Consider the following 18,748-nt stretch of genomic DNA (forward strand, 5'->3'; position numbering starts at 1 on the left):
AGGCAACCATTTTGAGCAGGACCCAGAAGGGGTCCAAGAACCCACAGGGTTCAGTGGGGTCCATCAGGGCCATGTCCAAACACAAACTCGAGGGCAGCCTCCCTATTTATTATAATTACCAGCAAGACATGGCAGGTGAGGAAACGGGTGCCTGTTGGGCAGGATTGGCATGGTCACAGAGCCCTAGGGGCATCATGGCTATCCCTGGGGACCCCATCCCATGGCAGCCTCTCTGTTTTTTTCTTTGGAGATGAACTTCCTCCTCCGTCAACTCTTGAATTTAAGTAGACCCGGTTTAGTCTTTCCCTTCTGTCTAGACGGGTCTTTGGGGTTCTCTCCCCATCAGCAGCCTCTTATTCTTTTTTCTCCTATCCCGGCTTTTTGTTTTGTGCCCCACCCCACCCTTCTCAGGATTTCCCCAAACGTAAAGGAGCAGCAGCTGTGGAAGCATTGTTCCCCTTTCACAGCTTTTTGCTCTCTCCTGCTCTCATTTCCTGCTGCCAGTGTCCCACTTTCAGCCAGTGCCTCTTCACAGCAAGAGAGTCAAGTAGAAGAGCTTTCCAAAAGCTGTCTGTCCCAGAAAGCTCACTTTTGTGACTTCTGAATTCTCTCTTCATGCTACATTATTCTTCTGAAGTAGAGAGTGAGAAGAAACAATTCTAGTAGTGTCCTAAGTTTTGCAATTTGACTCAATCTTTCTCTGGTTCTTGGAAGCTTGCCGTTAATCATAAGAAGCTGAGTCATTTCTCTTGCCCTGTAGCAAAAAAATAGGACCTCCAGACAGATGGAGGAGCATGCTTTTCTGCAGCAGAAGCTGCATTGGTAGGGAGCTCTGGCCTCAGTATTGGTGTACTTGTGGTGCTTTAGATGCAAGTTGTTTATTCAGTTGAGTGGAGCAAACTGAGGATCCAGCTGCTATTTGGACTCTGATGAGATGAAGGATTCTTCTACTGCCAAATACCTCTGGAGCTGCAAAGAATGGTTAGAGAGAGATTCTGCAAAAGAGGGTTTTAATTTTTCTCAGTTTTAGTAGAACAACCTAAGGCAGCTGAAGTTGATATCCATCTTTAAAGTATATGGTTTAGGAACCTTATGTTAAACTGCAACAATTATTTAGAAAGCAAATACTGTGTGCATTGGCTTTTGTGTGCACGCGAGTGCACATGCACAGTAAAAGCTGACCCTCCAATTTTAAAATTTTATATTTTTAAAGATATTAGTGCCACAAGTGGAATGGAAGGGTTTCTGTGTTCTTTCATAAGCTAGATGTAGATGTATAATCAACTGAAGTTTCTCAGGGCCTACAAGATGAGCATGATGAAGTTCATTAGCATCTGTTGTAAATTAGGCTTGAACCAACCTTTCACAGTCAGCTAGATTTATTCACTTTCACATGTTAACCAGCCTCCACTGTAAATACTTGCAAATGTATCATCTAAAATAACAGAACAATACCTATTAGGGTTAAAGTTTGCTCCTAGTCACATGACTCATTGTTAACTCCAGTGACGTCAGCATGGTTGCTCAGCATTTTCAGTGATGTAAATGCCAGTAGAGTTTAGTTTCAAGTCTTTACAAAATCTATTGTAAAGTCATACAGACTTGTCATCTAATCTGAAACCCACAGAGATTTCCTACTTAGCTTGTCACATGTTGGGTCTCTCTTATTGCTTTAAATAAAAGTAAATAAATAATAAAAACACAAGAATGGCTTTTTACACAGAAAGAATTGGCCCATATTCATGTAATAAATCTCATTAAGGATTTGACAATCAGCTCATTATTTTGCTGCTGTTTAAAAGCATGTTAGTCTCATTTTCTGCATGATGAATAGTAATTCTTTCATGTATTTTGTCTTAAAGTTTGGCTATTAATTCTTCAGAACAAAGACCTTGTCTCTAAATTGCAGTGCGTAATTATGGTTCTGTGTTGTTACTAGTATTGTTTATTCTTCTTTGATTCCTTTGGCCAGCAAGTCACTGTGGACAGTACATTCACATATTTTAAAATTAATACAGAGAAATACTATTAGGAATTATGTCCAGGAGATTTTAACTTCCAAGATATAGACAGAAGAATGAACACTACTGGTATTGGTAGGACTCGGATATTTTTAGATATGATAGCTGACAGATTTCTTCATCAAATAGTCCAAGAAAAGGCAATTCTATTTTAGGCTGCATTGTGGTAAGTAATAAGAAAAGCAGTCTGTTTAAAATTAAAAAAAAGAAAAAAGCGGAACACACAAAATATCCCACGGAGCAAATCATCAGAAATCTCTGGAGTTTAAATTGAATGGAAGGATAAAGAAAAAAAATAACATTAGTTTTCAATTTCAAGAGGGCAAACCTTGAGAGAGAAAACTAGTTAGACCACCTGTACTGAAAAACTCAAGGACTTGAATGTGGAAGCATCCTAAATTTTCTTTAAGGTTGTTAAAACTGTCAGGAATGTATGTTCCAAGAAAGGGAAATACACCAGAAGGGGCTCCAGATTACACTGGATGAATAATCATCTCAAGCAATTTGTTAGAAATGAGCAGAGACCCTGTAAAGATTAGAAGTACAGACTGATAGCAAATAGAGATTTAGGGATAAAGTAAGAATTGGCAAAAGTTAGTCTGAGTTAAACCTTGCACAGGAAATTAAAATAAACTAAATAAAATTAATTAAATAGATGGAGAATTTAGTTTATAAGAGAACAAGGAAATAATGCTTTCTGTGCAATGAGGATGGGGTTAAAGATGATAAAATGTATCATGTCTCAAATTATATTAATACTTTGCCTCAGTTTCAATAAAGACAACTATGTTGATTATGTTATAATTTGATTAATGAATGTGTTGAGAAGGGGAGAAGGGGAGAAAATAAGACAGCTATTCTAAAGGGACCTAGCAAAAAGAAACCTCATTCTGCCTTCTTAAGACATTGTCCAAGACCTAGACTAGGTCCTTCTGACACGTTGGAGTCCAGTTACCAACAATTAAACCATTCCAAAATATCACTGATTGGAAACTGGTTCCTGTTTGTTTGAAGTGCTGTGGCTCTGACACCAGAAGGTGTGAATGTGCATCCAGCCCAGCAGTGGACAACAGGGGGTAAGGGAAAGTACTTGCACCCATGTTTAGGAGTCCCAGGGGGTGAGCAGCCTGTGACTGGGGACAACGTCACTGTTCTGCTTTCCCTCATCTCTTGAATATGAGTTCAGCATACTTTAATAACCTGCAGATGACTAAAATCTGCAGTGTGCTTTCCTGACTTGGGGGAAGGTGCTTAGATTCATACTTTTTTGGTTCCCAGGGGCTCAGAAGGCATGATGAGGGGCTGAGGTTGAGTAGGAAGTGAGAACACAGCTGCTTATTAGAAAGATAGCTTTTACTGAAAATCAGTGCAATGGGAGCTCATTGATAAGAAGTGCTAACAAAAGGGGGAAAAGGGGATAATAGAGTTCTGGCTACATACTAGAGCAGCCAGTTGTAGCAGTGTTTATGTTTGGTGGTAGTGGTGAGGAGTAGTGCAGTGTGGGATGCCTGGAAGACTGGCCAACCCTATGTCACAGAATGCTTAATGTCTACACATAACACTGGACCAGTGCACATTGAAGTGGTTCAAAATAGTACTTGATTTGCGAGGTACACTTTTGAACTCTTCTGAGTAGATTTAAGCCAGTTTAATAGACTTGTATTTCTGTCTGCTTCTGGTTTAAACTGGATTTAAGCCATTCTGTAACTAATGGTTATGTTTCTCTATGCCCTGAAGAAAAACTTTTGGCTGACTGAGGCACCAGCTCTACAAGACTGGTACTCACATCAGCTCTGTCAATGCTATAATGAAATTGGCATCCTCTTCACCAGTGCCTGTAGCTTCCAAAACACTCCTTCTAGTATTAACCTTCTTAGTAAAGAGCATGATAGCCTATTTTGTAATCTCTTCTTATATATCTAATATGTTATTAATAGCCGCCTTTAACTGCCTGAAGGGGGGTTCGAAACAGGATGGAGCTAGACTGTTCAGCATTATATTAGATATAAATATATATTAGATATAATGTGCTATTATATATTAATATAATATTATATAATAATATTAATATATTAACAAGATACATAATAATAGAAGATATTATATATCAAATTAATAGCAGCCTTCAACAACCTGAACTGAGGTTTGAAAGAGGATGGAGCTAGACTGTTCTTAGTGGTGGCAGATGACAGAACAAAGAGCAATGATCTCAAGTTGCAGCAAGGGAAGTTTAGTTTAGATATTAGGAAAAAAATTCTTACTAGGAGGGCAGTAAAACACTGGAACAGGTTACCCAGAGAGGTGGTAAAAGCTCCATCCTTGGATGTTTTTAAAACCCAGCTAGACAAAGCTTTGGCTGGGATGATCTAGTTGGGGATGGTCCTGCTTTGAGCAGGGGGTTGGACTAGATGACCTCCTAAGGTTCCTTCCAACCCTAACTTTCTATGATTCTGTCTTTCAGTAGAGTTTATTCAGTGTGTATTGGCAGAGGGATTGTATCATTCTTCAGCAGTGAGTGTAAAAAGTGAAAACTGCTTGTTCTGCTGAATAAATGTGCTCCAGGGTGAGGGGTGGGAGGTCTGCTGACCTGCTACCTCTGCCCCTATCTACACCCCCAAGCAGTCTTGGGCCCCCCTTCCTCAGCCTCTGTTCCCTCTCCTGCCCCTCTTCCTTCCCGTCCCCCCTCTTCTAGCCTCTGCTCCTCTCCTTGTCAAGCTTCTTTGCCTTCCCTTGACTTTGCTTTCTACTGGCAGGCTCCATCCTCTGCCAGCTCAGCCCCAGTAGCTTCTGTGTGGGCTGCACACTCCTGTTAGTGTGGATGGAGCCTGCCAATGTGGAGCAGGGGTACAAGGAGAGGGAGAAATGCAGGTTGGGGAGCAGAGGCTGTGTTGTGGGGGAGAGGAATGGGAAAGCAGAGGCTGCAGGGGGAGATGGTTGGTTGCAGAGGTGGCCACTATTCCTCCCCTGCTATAAGGTTAAGTGGAAGAGTGTTTCTGTCACTGTAGTGCTAGCTGTATGGGGTGCTGAGTCAAACACACTTTCAAAAGTCTGTTCCATGGTTGCTAGGGAATTCACACAGTTTCCTTAACTGCTGTTCTTCTGGGAGGACCCTATGTTTTCATTACCAATTGCATATTGGTAGCCAAAAGTAACTAGGACAATCCAGGCTTCTGCCCCTATATCTGCATCTACAGGCAGTTTAGAGTATAGACATGGAAAAGTAATCAACAAACTATTCACAGATGTAAATCATTACATTCATATTCATAGACATTTAAATCTGGTTTTCTTTTCATTTGAGAAGGTATTTCACAGCAAAATAAAGAAAATATGGAAACTGGGAATAGCACCTATTCATAGTTCATGTAGATTTGCTTTTTGCATGTTAGAATATGGTAAAATATAACTCTTCTTGTTTTTACAGTTGAAATACTACCAATAAAAAAGTTTGTAAGTTATTTTCTATTTAGTATCTCTGTTCTGTTTTAGGTAGATTTTTTCAGTTTAAAAAGCAGTCAGGGCAACCTATTTGGCACTGGCTATGGACATTAGAAATGGCAACTTTTCTAACTATCAGAGAAATAAAGTTCTGGAACAGCCTTCCAGTGGGGATTGGTTAGGAAACTTTTAGATAGCGCGTACCATTAGTTTATTAAATGGTTTATATATTGTAGTCACTTGTAAAATTAGTGATTGGGCTCCAATACTGCCACGACCTCTTAGCCCCAAATCTTAGGTTCCTGTGTAAGTCAATTTGAAGTAAAATAAAGACCATTTTGTGAGACCTAGATCTTTGGAACGTGATAATATTAGGGCTCTAAAGACCACTGTACTTTTTATTATACTTGGTAAACTTTTTGTACAGATTTATTTTAAATCAAGGTACAACTTAAAATATTCTTTTTTAAGACAGTACGTGTGTGTATATATTTGTATATGTATATCTTATAATAATTTAATTTGGACTGGTTATGCATCTTGAAAAGCTTACTCTGAAAAAATCAGTCCCTATCATAAAAGATACAGCCTTTTATCCATATTAATAAACTGGGGTTTTTTTTGGACTGAATACTGAGTGCAAACATAACTGTTGATCTGCATTGGTTTTCCTACTGGTGCTTTTATGCACATAGATAGTGGTCAATAATGATACAACTAATCTGTATTCTAACAAAGTAATCAGTTATGCCAGTGAGGATGCAAAAACAACTGCCAAAGGACTGCTTCTTGTCTATGTGCCATCTTCTAGAGGTGTTACTAGCCAGGCTTGTGCCTAGGGCAGTCCTTTTTCTCCCTTCCCCCTTTCCCCTTCCCCCTGTATCTTTTGGCTCCTGAGGCTCCAGGCAGTGAGCAGGACACAGGAGCAGCAGATGAAATTAGCTGCTGCTGAAGGGAGATATCACCTGATTATTTTGCCATAGATGCCCATGTTGAGCAGGCAAAAAACATCCTGTTTTTGGTAGCAAAATATAAGGTGATATCTCCACTCAGCCGTGAACTCTCCCACTGACTCCTGTACTGCTACTTGCTGCAGGTGCTAGAACTAGAAAGTGCAAGTGGAGTGGGGCGCAAGAGCATGAGAAACCGCCTTCTCCATTCTTGTGTCCACCCCCTTTTGACAGCTCTGCCACTCCGCTCATCCTTATAATGTTGGCCATCGTTTCCTTTCTAAAATACTCACTAAATTCCTCACTTTATGCTTTTTCACATTTCTTTTTGAAATGTAACTGTTATTTACTATATATGTTAAGTGCTTGTGTGGAAAGAAGCAATCCTTTCAAGAACAACATTTGATTTAGTAGAGAATGAAATACTACTGGTGATGGTAATACAACTTTTCGCATAATGGTTTTATACTCCAGGTGCGGCCAAAGCAGCCTTTAGGAGAGTCAGCCAACAAGCTGTGAGATGGGTCAGATTCTGTCCCCAACAACTTGAAGGGGGTTATTGCTGAGGTCAGTTGATGATGTTCTGTTTGATATCCAATATACAATGTATCATGGAAAGTTGTTTCTGTAATCCTTACAACATTATTTCAATGTATTTGTCCAAAGGGTTAGTTAGCAATTCTTGAAAAAAACTGACATTTTCTCATTTAACACCTCAACATCAGTTTTGAAAGAATGTCCCATAGATGTAAGTCTTTGTCTTCAAGTTGAAGAGGCCCAAATAAAACCCCTTTTGGAATTGATTGGTGCTATTCTTTCGTTAACTGAGCAGGGTGCCATAAACCCATTATAGGCTGAGCAACATTTGCAACATTCTCAGTTCCTTCTGGTTTTGGATTAAGAACAGGACTGGAAGTAATCCTCATGACTGTATGTAAAATTACCTCTTAGTCACAGTGGGTCTCATTTTCTACAAATTAGGTCTTGTATCAGTCTCCTATGAATAAGGCGGAATGTTTAAATGAATACTCAGAGCTATTTTAGACAAAAGCTTTGTTTCATTTACTTACATTTCTTCCTACAGAATGAGTATAATGTAATATTACACTGAAGTATCTAAAGTCACTATTATAGTGGAAGAAATGGTTTTTATATGCATCTTTTGTGAGTACAAATGACTAATATCTTTCAGAATGGAATGATACAAACTGTTACTTTGATTTAAATAAATAAACCAACAACAAAAGTAGAAAGAGGTAATTCTTGAATAAAAGCACCAGTCATGATTATTTGCTGGAAATGTATCTGACTGGACTTCAGTTCTTTATACTCGATTAATACTAAATGATGGTAGGTTTTCTTAACAGTTCTTCTTTACAACTGTGGGAGAAAGATTTGGTTTCTTTAAATACATTCTACCAAATTGTTCCTGGGAGATTCAGTAATGCTGTATAGTATTCATGTTTATTTTTGGTAATATTATGGCAATGTTATCATTTTGGAATTTATGGTTATCTAATACAAGACATTTTTCTGTCACAGAGTAGGTCTGAATACCAACAACCAGTGCAATGTCAGTCTTGTATTAACTAGCAGTTGCTTGAGTAACATAATGCCTTAGAGGCAGCATAAAATCTGCTTTCAGTAATGAACAGGGAAATTGGGGAGGCAAACTGAGTTATCAGCCTGACCCCATTTGAAAATACCCTAGTTTTTTAGCATATATACTAAGTGCAGACTTACGCTTTTCTTCACATTGGAAATAAACTAATTGCTGCTTTTCCCCAGTCAGGACAAGGGACAATAGTGTCTTGTATGTAAGCCAGTGAGGAGGTGAGGGCAGGGCAGGGAAAAGCATAAGAACAGTTACATCACAGGGCAGGGCTAATTTTCTAGGACCCATGTTGTAGACTCCTTGCCCACACTAAAAGGAAGAGATGAGTTAGTTAGATAACACCAGTAATGATCAGAATAAAACAGTTAGACTTTTCTTCAGAAGCAGTAAGAACTTCTATGGATTATCTTATTTTATTTGTGATCAGGAGGGAAGGACTTTAGTTTCCTTCAGGGAGACATTGGCATTCTTCTAAACTAGCATACTACCAATTCGAGCTGAAATTCTGGGATATAGGACCTTGCTTGGTTTGAGGGGAGTTGAACCTATAGCATCCACAACCTGAAAAGTATCCTAAATACTAGGTTAATGGTTAAGTAGGGCTGAGGGCATTCTGTACCTCTTCTGTTGAAGCTCACAACCTGGGTGGTAAGAGGCCTAGAGCCAGATGACCAGACAAGATAGAATTTTACTCTGTATCCTAGTGAGCTGAGTAGGTCATTAAGAGGGTAAGATCTCTGGGTTCTGGTCTTTACTTCCAATGCTACTTATTTTTTTTGTCCAATAATTTATAAATACAAAATGTATAAACAGCAGAGCAAATAGGAAGCAGAACCCACAATTCCCTTCCTAGGTTTGGGCAAAAGGTGGGAGTCATTGACTTCCTGCTTTCCACAGAATTTGGCTCCTGAGGTGTAGAAAGTATATGATGCCCATGGAGAGGAGGAGAGAGCTGCATGCCACCTTGGATAGCATAATATTATATTTCTAAGGCAAGAAATGGATGGTATAATATCATATTTCTAAAGCAAGAAATATCATATTTCTAAGGCAAGTATTTTTTGAATGAGTAGCTGCAACAGCTCAGGTATCTACTGGACAGAAGAGGAGCTGGGTCTTAGACTTTAAGTTGCTCTTGTACTAAGTAGGATCATAGGAAAGTAGGACTGGAAGTGACCTCACAAGGTCATGCAGTCCAATCCCCTGCTCAAGGCAGGATCATCCTTGACTAAACCATCTGTGACAGAGAGCCCTGGGAGTACATAAGTCTGGGGCTTGGTCTGGTAAGCCAGTCTAGCCCTGTCAGCCTCAGGGTTAGGAGCTCCTGGCCAGGAGCCCCAGCAACCCTGGGATGCTAGACGGATTGCTCTGCTGGCTGCAGAAACACTGAGGCTTGGGGAACTCGCAAGGAGCCCATGCTGGGAAGTACACTGAGACAAGGGGTGAAAGAAGGTTTGCCCTCTTAAAGGGACATAGGGCTGCTTCTGCTGTTCTTGTTTATGTTATAGCATGGGGGCTTGTATTTATGTTGTGTTTAAACCAGCTAATTGGGTTGGGACAATAAGGGGAGGTAAATGGAGGTCCCATTAGTGCCCATGGGGTATCTGATAGCCTTGAATCTTGTCAAAGGCAGGCTCAAGGCTCTAGTGAATATTAAGCCCAGAGTAGGTGTAGCATGAGGCACAGAGCCACACAGGGGCCAGGGGCCCAGCTCCAGAGATGGGTGTAGCCACACAGGGGCCAGTGGGCCAGTTGACAGGGGCCTAGGGTCTGGTGACCAGGGGATCGTTTGAAGCTAGTGCCTCAAAGCCAGGTCTGATGCAGTGAGCGGAGTGTCAGTGCCCCCTTCCTACAGCACTGGGCATACCCCCCCACCCCGCTCCAGGCCAACACCCAGGGTCCATAGCCCCCTACTGCCCCTCCTCCCCATTGGTACACCACAGTGTGAGTGGTATTAAAAAGTTATTGCGCGGTATGATTTTTTATTGTGTGCGGCCATGCATGCGTGCAGCTTAGAGGGAACGCTGAATACAGTCTAGTATACTGTTGGACTTTTTTGCAACAAGATGACAATTTTGGCTCATATTCAGCTTATGATCTACTGCAGGGGTGGGTAATTATTTGGGCCCAAGGTCCACTTATGGAGTTTTGGTGAGCTGTCACAGGCTGGGTTAGCACCTCTCCATCTCTGCAGGGCCAGGCTGGGTCAGCACCTCATCCCTCTCACATTCCAACAGCTCACCAAAACTCCCTAAGTGGCTCTTCCCTGGGTCCCAGCCCCACACTGTCAACACCCAGTGATCCTGGGGTCTCCATGGAGACCAGCCCATGACCAATGTAGGCAAAGCACACTTGGCTGGGTGGGTGGGGAGAGGCATCTAGGAGCAGGACAGGCTCAGATGGATCTGGGGCCACAATCATGGAGCAGGATCATGGGGTAGCGACAATGTGGGGCCAGGGCCTGAGGCCCAAGGCCCGGGACAGAGCTGTGATCCACTCCCAGTACACCCTTGCAACAGGCACCGGTTCTGCAGGCAGGGGTATGCCAGGAACAAATTGCGGCTCTGCCCCAGGCCTCAGTCCCACACCGTCACTGCCCCCTGATCCCAACCCCAGCCTGCCTGCTTGTCCCACTCTTGGACACCATTCCCACCTGCCCACAGTTCCATCCTATCCACCCGGCCAAGCACACCGTGCCCACGCAGGCCCTGGGTTAGTCTCAATGGAAACCTTGCCCACCTAATCTGTCCATCACCCTGGCAGTAGATGAAGGGTAGACAGGCTGGGGGGCCCAGGAATTGGGGCTGGGTCTGGCAGCAGCAGGTGAAAGGAGCTGCTGTCACCAGGAGTGCCAGGAGCTGTTCTGCACTGCCCCAACCCGACTATGTGCCTGAGGGTGGCAGGACCAGCTGCATGTACCACAGCCCGGGTTGCCTCCCACATCTGGGTCGGGTGGAGGCGAGGGACCCGCCACAGGCTGGATGGAACCCCTTGGTGGGCTGGATCTAGGACATGGGCCATATTTTGCCCCCTGGTCTACTGTAACCCCAGGTCCTTCTCTGAAGTACTACAGCGTAGCCAGTCATCCCCCAGTCCATATTTGTGCGTGTAATTATTACATCACAAGTGCAGGTCTTGTCCTTGTTGAATTTCATCTGTTTGATTTCAGACCATTTGTCCAGTTTATCCAGGACATTCTGGATCCTAATTCTACCCTCCAAAGTGTTGCATCTGTATTTCAACTTGGTATCTGCAAATTTGCTAAGCGTGCACTCAATCCCACTTTCAAATCATTAACAAATATGTTAAATAAGACCAGACCCAGGAAAGACCCCTGAGGAATCCCACCCAATACCTTCTCCCCACTAGAGTTTGAGCCTTTTATGACTACTTGTTTAGACTACATGTCTAGTCTATGTTTCCTTAGTTTGTTAATGGAGATATCAATTTATCCTAGAAATCCAGCTGGTTAGGCATAATGTACTCTTGCTGAATCATGCTGGTTGTTCCTGATCACATTGTTTTCCTCTAGGTGCTTCACAATAAATTCCTTGAGGAATTGTACCATGATTATTTTTCCAGGTGTTAAGGTCAGATTGACTGGTCTGTAATTCCCTGGATCCTCCTTCACTATATGTGCCTTCTTCCAGTGTTTTAAATCTAGGAATAGTTATCTCCATGCTGACATGCTATTAGTAGTTTTCACACTACAGCATATGAATGAACATGAATACTCAAGTAACAAAGTGTTTGTTCACAACAATCAGTTTCCTTTTTCATATTCTTTGAAAGAGCTTTGTGGGTATTATAAACTTTAATCTACTGAGGATATCTGCCTGACTTCTGGAAATGAAAAAGCAAATGTTGCAACTCACAGGGTCATACTTTATAATTAAAACAGAATGTTCATAATCACATTTGTACAAATGAAGTAGATCAGGGGCATTCAATACATTTGGCCCCTTGAGCTGGATTCAGACCATGGGGCTTCTTTTGTGCAAGATGATCCACCTCTGGCAGAAGGATGGTGGCTTCTTGACACCCCTGCCCTGCCCCTGTGTTGGCATGGCTCCAGAACCAAGGGGGTGAACATCACTGTTGCTCAGCCCTCTTTTCCCTGTCATTGATTTTAAGTGCCAGTAGTGATCACAGACTGACTTTGGCGGCAGGCGAGGGGGTAGAGAGGTGAACACTGACACTGTTCAGCTTCTGGGTTCCAAAACCATGCTAATGCAGAGACTCCAGCAGCTGCACTGACAGACCCCACGGGTTGCCAGTTGGACAGCCCTGATCTAGATGATATAGTGGGTTCACATGCTAGTTTTTGCCTTTTTCATTTCCACAAGCTCCATGATTTGCACATGATAGAAAATGAAATAAATCTTTTGCTCAAAAAGCAGTTGCCACATTTTCAAAGGTTAAGGATAAAAAGGTTGTTAAGATGGTTATGTATTTGCTTCTGATATTATTCCTGCAAAATATTACAGGAAAGAAGTATTAGTGAAAGACTTACCTCTGGATACTGGTAGACTGAGAAGTGTTTGGCAAGTCATATAATCTCCTGGCTTCAGTTTCATTGACTGTAAATTGGGAATAATTCAATTACTCCACAAACTTCATAGTTGGTTAATGTTTATACATCATTTCGAACATACAAAGCACTGTGTATCTGCCTATTATTTCAATACACTGGGTTTTATCACTCATGTGTGTTTCTTTATCACTCATTGAGTTTCTTTTGATTAGAAAAAATGTTTGATGATAAAGTAATTTTAACCTAAAATTCTTTCCCATTTACTGTGATTAATAAGCTTGCTGTAAATTTGACATATAAATGGTCCATTATTTGTTGTTTCAGTAATACAGTATGCTGCTTACTGAGCCATTTTTGGCTACATTTTTTTCTAGTTGATCACTATCAACTATAGAATGCTTTTAATAGGTTTATAAATAAGAACTGATGAATTAAATATTTAACATGTGAACCTATTAGACCTTGAAAAAAGAATCATCATAGTTTAATTTTATGTTTTAAAGGAAATTATTTCTTTAAAATAAATATAGTATTTACTCAAAATACCAGATTGCCCTCCCTGGTGGCTAACATTTTCTATCTTCAACACAGAGCCAAAGGATTAGGAAAGAAGTTTCTCCACGCTGATCCGTGCCAAACACTTGGCTCATGCCCTTAAATTCTCTTTGCAGTTGACACCATAGTTCAGACTCCACATCCCTCCAGTTCTTGGCTACTATGCTAAGACAGTAAACAAGGTTACCAAATTCGGTGTTGACCTTTTCATGATGTGAACACTGGGCCACTAGCAAGTGCTTGAGCTCACATACTGCCACAGATGATAATACCATTATCATCACCCACCAGTGACATACTTAAAAGGTTTTCTTTGCTTGCTGAGCAGTGTATTGCTCCATAGACTATGATAAATTATCACAAAAAAAGTATTTAAAATCAAATTATTTTACCCTTACTAAGAAAGTAAAAGGATTTAGTAAGCTCAAATTTTCCTTTCCCCCTTGTTTTCAGATAAGTTGTACCCTATATCAGTTTGGAGGAGTCTAATCCTCATAACTGACATGCTTTTTATTATATTTTACTATTACAATATTGTTATGTATTTGGATCTTGCAGGTTAAGACTGAACGGGAAAAGGGTGCCTGCTGTGCACTGTGCATTGCTGTAAGACAGGAACTTCCCCTGGTCACTGTCAGAACAAATGTAGTTACAGGAGCAAGAGAAAAATATAGTGCCTTCTTTGAGAGTTGGTGTATGTTCACTTATGACCATATACAAGGATTTGTGACTATTTTACCTGGGCCTTTTGCTGTGAACAGGTCTCGGATCAATTTGTGAAGGGAAAGGGAACTCTTGCTGTATAGTGACAGTAAATAAATGGAAGAGTATCTGGGGTTCTTAAACAGCTGGGATGCAGGAATAATATGGGTAAATTTAAGAATCATATATGTCCAAACAAATCCAAAAATGAGAGAGAGCGAGAAAGAAAGAGAAATAAGAAAGAAAAGCAGATAAGAAGTTTTGTACTATTAGTATGTTGCTTATATGTTTTCTGTCTTTTCTATTCAGCCTGTAACCTCCTCAAAGCACGACCTGCAACCTCCTCTGTTTTGCATAGCACCCAGTGTGATGGGACCCTGCAGCGATAACTAAATACAAATAATAGAAATGTTGGTTTGTGTAGCAGCCACAGTGTGCTAGACATTTTACAAATACCTAAGACATGCTTTCAGTATAGAGGATCTTACCACAGGCAAATAAAAGGATAGGGAGTTAGTCTAATGAGAAGCAATGTTGCTAAGTTATGTGAAACACACACTTTTATAAATCTAACAATATTTGTTTTTATTTTCTTTTTAAATGTATATTGGTGTAAGCCCCAACACAGGAGTAGTAGGAATTGCCTTTTACATGCAGTATGAAGTGGTATAGAATCATAGGAAATCAGGGTAGGAAGGGACCTCAGGAGGTCATCCAATCGAACCCCTGCTCAAAGCAGGACCAGCCCCAACTGTATATACAGTATTCTATTTTTATCAGTCCTTTAAAAAGGTAATTTAAATAATTTACTTTTTATTGAATACACACACTTTTGTTATTTGCTATTTTCACTCTTAAAACTCTCAAGTATTGCTTTTTTCATACCTGTTTATACTTAAATAAAATATGCATACTGTAACTGGACATTTGTTGCCAGAGCTCCTTTATATTAGGATAACTATTTTATTTTGCACAAGAAGTATTTGAAATGTTTATTAAAATAATTAAAACTCAGGAATGAAAATGTTGGTGTCTCTATGCGGCTAATAAGATGTTCTTTCTTGTTGAATTCAGATAAATACTAATTCATTGCCAAAGCACTGTTAGACTCAAACAGTTTACTTTACTTAGTTAGTTAGTTAGTTTGTTTCACAATGCCATCAATAGTGACAGGGCTAATTTGGGGTATTTAAAATGGAACTGTGATGGTAGGAAAGTCAAGTGTAAGGAAATATAACAATATCTTATCCTGATACTCCCAAGTTTCAGCCCTCCCTAATCAAACAGTTTCATGGCATGTGTTAATGCCTTTGAAGGTGTAGTTTGCTTTCAGAGTACAGGATTTCCTCTGTAAAAGGGCAACTGGTCATTTTAAGTTTAAAAGTCATGGTGCTGCATAAACCATGTGAAAATGTGGCGAAGTGGACTATGATCAAGGAACCTGAAAGGAGGAAAATGTCTCTAAACCTTTTAAACATCACATGAAAAGGATATAATAAAATATTTTATCCTAGGTACACATTCTTTTAGGATCGTAACATTTCTATATTATTTTTGTCTGATCATAGTTATTAAGAGAAACAGGGTGTTTTAAATAAGACTGGATATTTTTATTTGTTTGTTTTTCCCCTAAATACCCCCATCCTCCTTTCTACATCTGTCTGTTGAAAAAGCACAGGAGGATATGCTGTGTCAGGAGAACCCACCTAGAGGGCCCCCTTGACGCTAGCACATCCTCTGTCAGGCAGCATTCACTGCAGCCTGGAGCAGATTCTGCTGCAGAGTAATAGTGCCACAGAGTCTGCAAGTGTCCTGAGCTGCTACTGAACTGGAGAGCAAAGGCAGAGTATGAAAGGATACAAGAATTTCAAAGGGTATGTTGGAAATTCTTGTCAGGAGAAAGAAAGCAAGAGCCTGTTGCCTGCATTGCTTTAAAATGTACAAGGTCTGTATAGCTTTGGCTTAAGAATCTTCCCAAGGATATTGTCAGAGCCTCACGAGTAATAACTACTATTTGGGAGCTGAATTGGGGGAAAAAGGACAGCAAAGAAAAAATTCTTAGATAACATATGACTTAAAGCTTTGATTTTTTGGCAAAATATGAAACCATGCACATGATTTTTATATACAGTATTACATCAAATTAGAACTAGACTGCAGTGAAAGAATCAATAGCTTAGTCATTTTACTCAAAGGGAGCAGACAGACAGCCTTATTATGGGGTTAGACAGCAAAAAATGAATTTGATCGTGACGGTACCTTGTACTCATGATGGTGTCTAATTGCAGTCTTGTCCTGTGGAGCAGAAGAAGCGTACTTCCTCTCTTCTTTCTAAGATGAAGAAAATAAATCTAGAGAATCAAATATAAAAAAGAAGTTTGTTCTTGTTGTGCATGCTGATTAACCACCATTCTATTCCCTGGGCGTGGAATAAAGGAAAATTGCATTAAAGTGACCACTGATGAATATGTGTCTAAGAAAGAAGAAAAAGCAATATTCATTTCTACAGGACAACATGGCAAAGCAATCTGAAGTAATACATTTTCCATCAAACACTGAGTTAACATGGATGACAAGAAACTATCTTTTGACTAACCTTTTCCAACTGTCCAAAATGCTGGATATGAAGATGCTTTAATTTATACTAAAACCACTTGGATTTTATCAAGGCAAACCTTTCGCATAATTTAGGATAAGCAGTTATCTTATCTTGATTAGTTTAATATTATTTTTTTAAGTAAGTAGTGAGGCATAACTGGATGGACATGTATCTAGAAAACCTTATGAAGTCTTTCTTCAGATCCTGGCGATGCTTATTTTTGTGGAGTACAAATAATTTTTGCAACAACCCTTGGTGATAACTGCTTATGCAGTTGTTTTGGAATGCATCTATGAATACCATAACAGATAAAGCTATCTGACAAGGAAAACACTAATGTTGGAAGATCTGTGAACATGATGCACGTGAATAATTTCCCCTTTAGGAGGCATTCATGGATATGGTGAGTAATCAGTACACATTACAGATTGTCAAACTCACATTGCTTGTTTGCAAAACACTGTGGCAACTACCAGATGCTGGCTTTTCCAGTGTTAGGAGGACTAACTAGATTATCAGTAAAATAGAAATGTTACAAAGAGGATACTAATGATGTAATACAAGTTTGTCTCCCCTGTGCTACTACATAGCAGAGGAGTCAAACAGGAAAATCTATTTTTCATGACTATGCTCTATTATTCAAAGAAGAACCTTTTGAGAAATGGAAATGTTTCTGAACATTACTTAAAGGAAAAACTGCAGACCTGTTTTCCCATGTAATATTGACTTGTCTAGCCTTTACTATTTATTTTTAATTCAGTTAACCTAACAACAAGAATAAATGGTCACTCACATGTTAAATATATTTTAGAAAGATTACTTGACTTGTGTGCTAGGAATTTTAATCTGGTTGTTTGGAAGACAGTTGCACTGAATTGAAATCCCTTAATTATCATTAAAACATCTGTTTAATTATAAACCTAGACACATCTGTAGTTCTTGGCCAGTGAGCAACCTTTCTCTACAACTTTACAGTACAGTAAGCTTTACTTGTTTCTGGGTTTTTTTTTTAGTGATGTAGCTTCATGTCATGCTGCATGTGTTGGAATTTATCACTGAATGCTTAAACTAGCTGAGTATTATTGAATGTTAGGTCATAGCCAGTCTTATGAAAGAACTTTTCTTTTGAATACCACTTGGGTATATTTTAATTCTTTTAAAGGTACCACAAGCAAGCATATTATTGAAGTCCAGTAGTCGTAGTTTGTATTCTGTTGAATGATATGCATGTGTTCGTTTACATATGGAATTAATCTGAGGAAGTATTGGAGAAAACTTTCTTTGAAATATATTTTAGCTAATATCTTGAGTGGAATGGAAAATATTATTTTCCTCATTACATTTCCAAGTTGTACTTAACAATATAGTACTGTTAATGCCTCATAGGCTTACCACAAATGTCAGCTGAGTGTCAACTGTCAGAGGTTCCTGGCTATCCAGGTCAGAACTGATCACAATGGTGCATCTATGAGAGCCTGTCATGTTGTGAGAGGCTGTGAATTTATTACTAATAACTTTGAATTAATATAGTTGTAATATGAATGTATTCCTTTAACGTAACCATACTGTTTCCTGTCACATTTATCTGCTGGCTTCCCACATGCCAATCTTAAGCTAAGTGATATCACTCTGAAATTCCCATATGGTTCACTTCAGATAGTTATCACCAAGAAACTCAAATATAAACGTTAGTATAAGCTTCATCCTCTTTACAGATTATTTTACAGTGCTTTGTAAATTTTACTGCAGTCTACACCTAGGAAAGCCATTTCCATTGTCTTCTAAGAATATGGCCTTTCTTTTTAATAACTTGAAGAAGTCATTTTGAGAATTTTTAACCCCTTCAGGTTTATTGTTTTTTTCAGGTCTCTGCTTAGTACTTGCTAAAATCTGTTATCATGCTTTTGATCAAACCAAATATGCTTTGTTTGTATGCTTATTTTCTCTAGTAAGCAGTTGCTTGTTTTCTCTCTGGACCCCTTCCTAACCTTTCTGGTATCTGCATCAGAATATGAAAACATTCTCTAGAAAGTACTGTCGCTGGTGGCTTTATTTTACATGCAGAAATATATAGAGACTTTTACATGTTTTACATTCACTTCATTATCTGATTGTAAATTATATCATATAAACATTTATAGTGTACAAGTTCTCTGACCTTTATTTGGAATTAAAAAGCTTTAATACAGTGTTGTTCAACTGCACACTCAGAGAACCAGACAAATTTGCTTATTCATGCTACACTAGATCTATTAGGAACATTTCTGAATGTTAGACTTTTAGAGTTGCTGGTCTTCATTTTTTTTTTAGTTGTGGAAGTACACATCCATAAAT

At 39.6% G+C, this 18,748-nt stretch overlaps 1 long non-coding RNA gene across 1 annotated transcript; it reads right to left on the bottom strand.

Moving 5' to 3' along the window:
• Window positions 1-527: 527 nt before the first annotated feature.
• LOC112550267 lies at window positions 528-16,146 on the bottom strand. Its single transcript, XR_003094009.1, has 3 exons — window positions 16,075-16,146; window positions 12,538-12,604; window positions 528-969 (listed from the first exon to the last, which is right to left on the bottom strand). It is a non-coding gene; the product is annotated as an uncharacterized LOC112550267 (long non-coding RNA).
• Window positions 16,147-18,748: the final 2,602 nt, after the last annotated feature.

The sequence above is a fragment of the Alligator sinensis genome, unplaced genomic scaffold, assembly GCF_000455745.1.
Source record: "Alligator sinensis unplaced genomic scaffold, ASM45574v1 scaffold862_1, whole genome shotgun sequence".
Classification (NCBI taxonomy): Eukaryota; Metazoa; Chordata; order Crocodylia; family Alligatoridae; genus Alligator; species Alligator sinensis.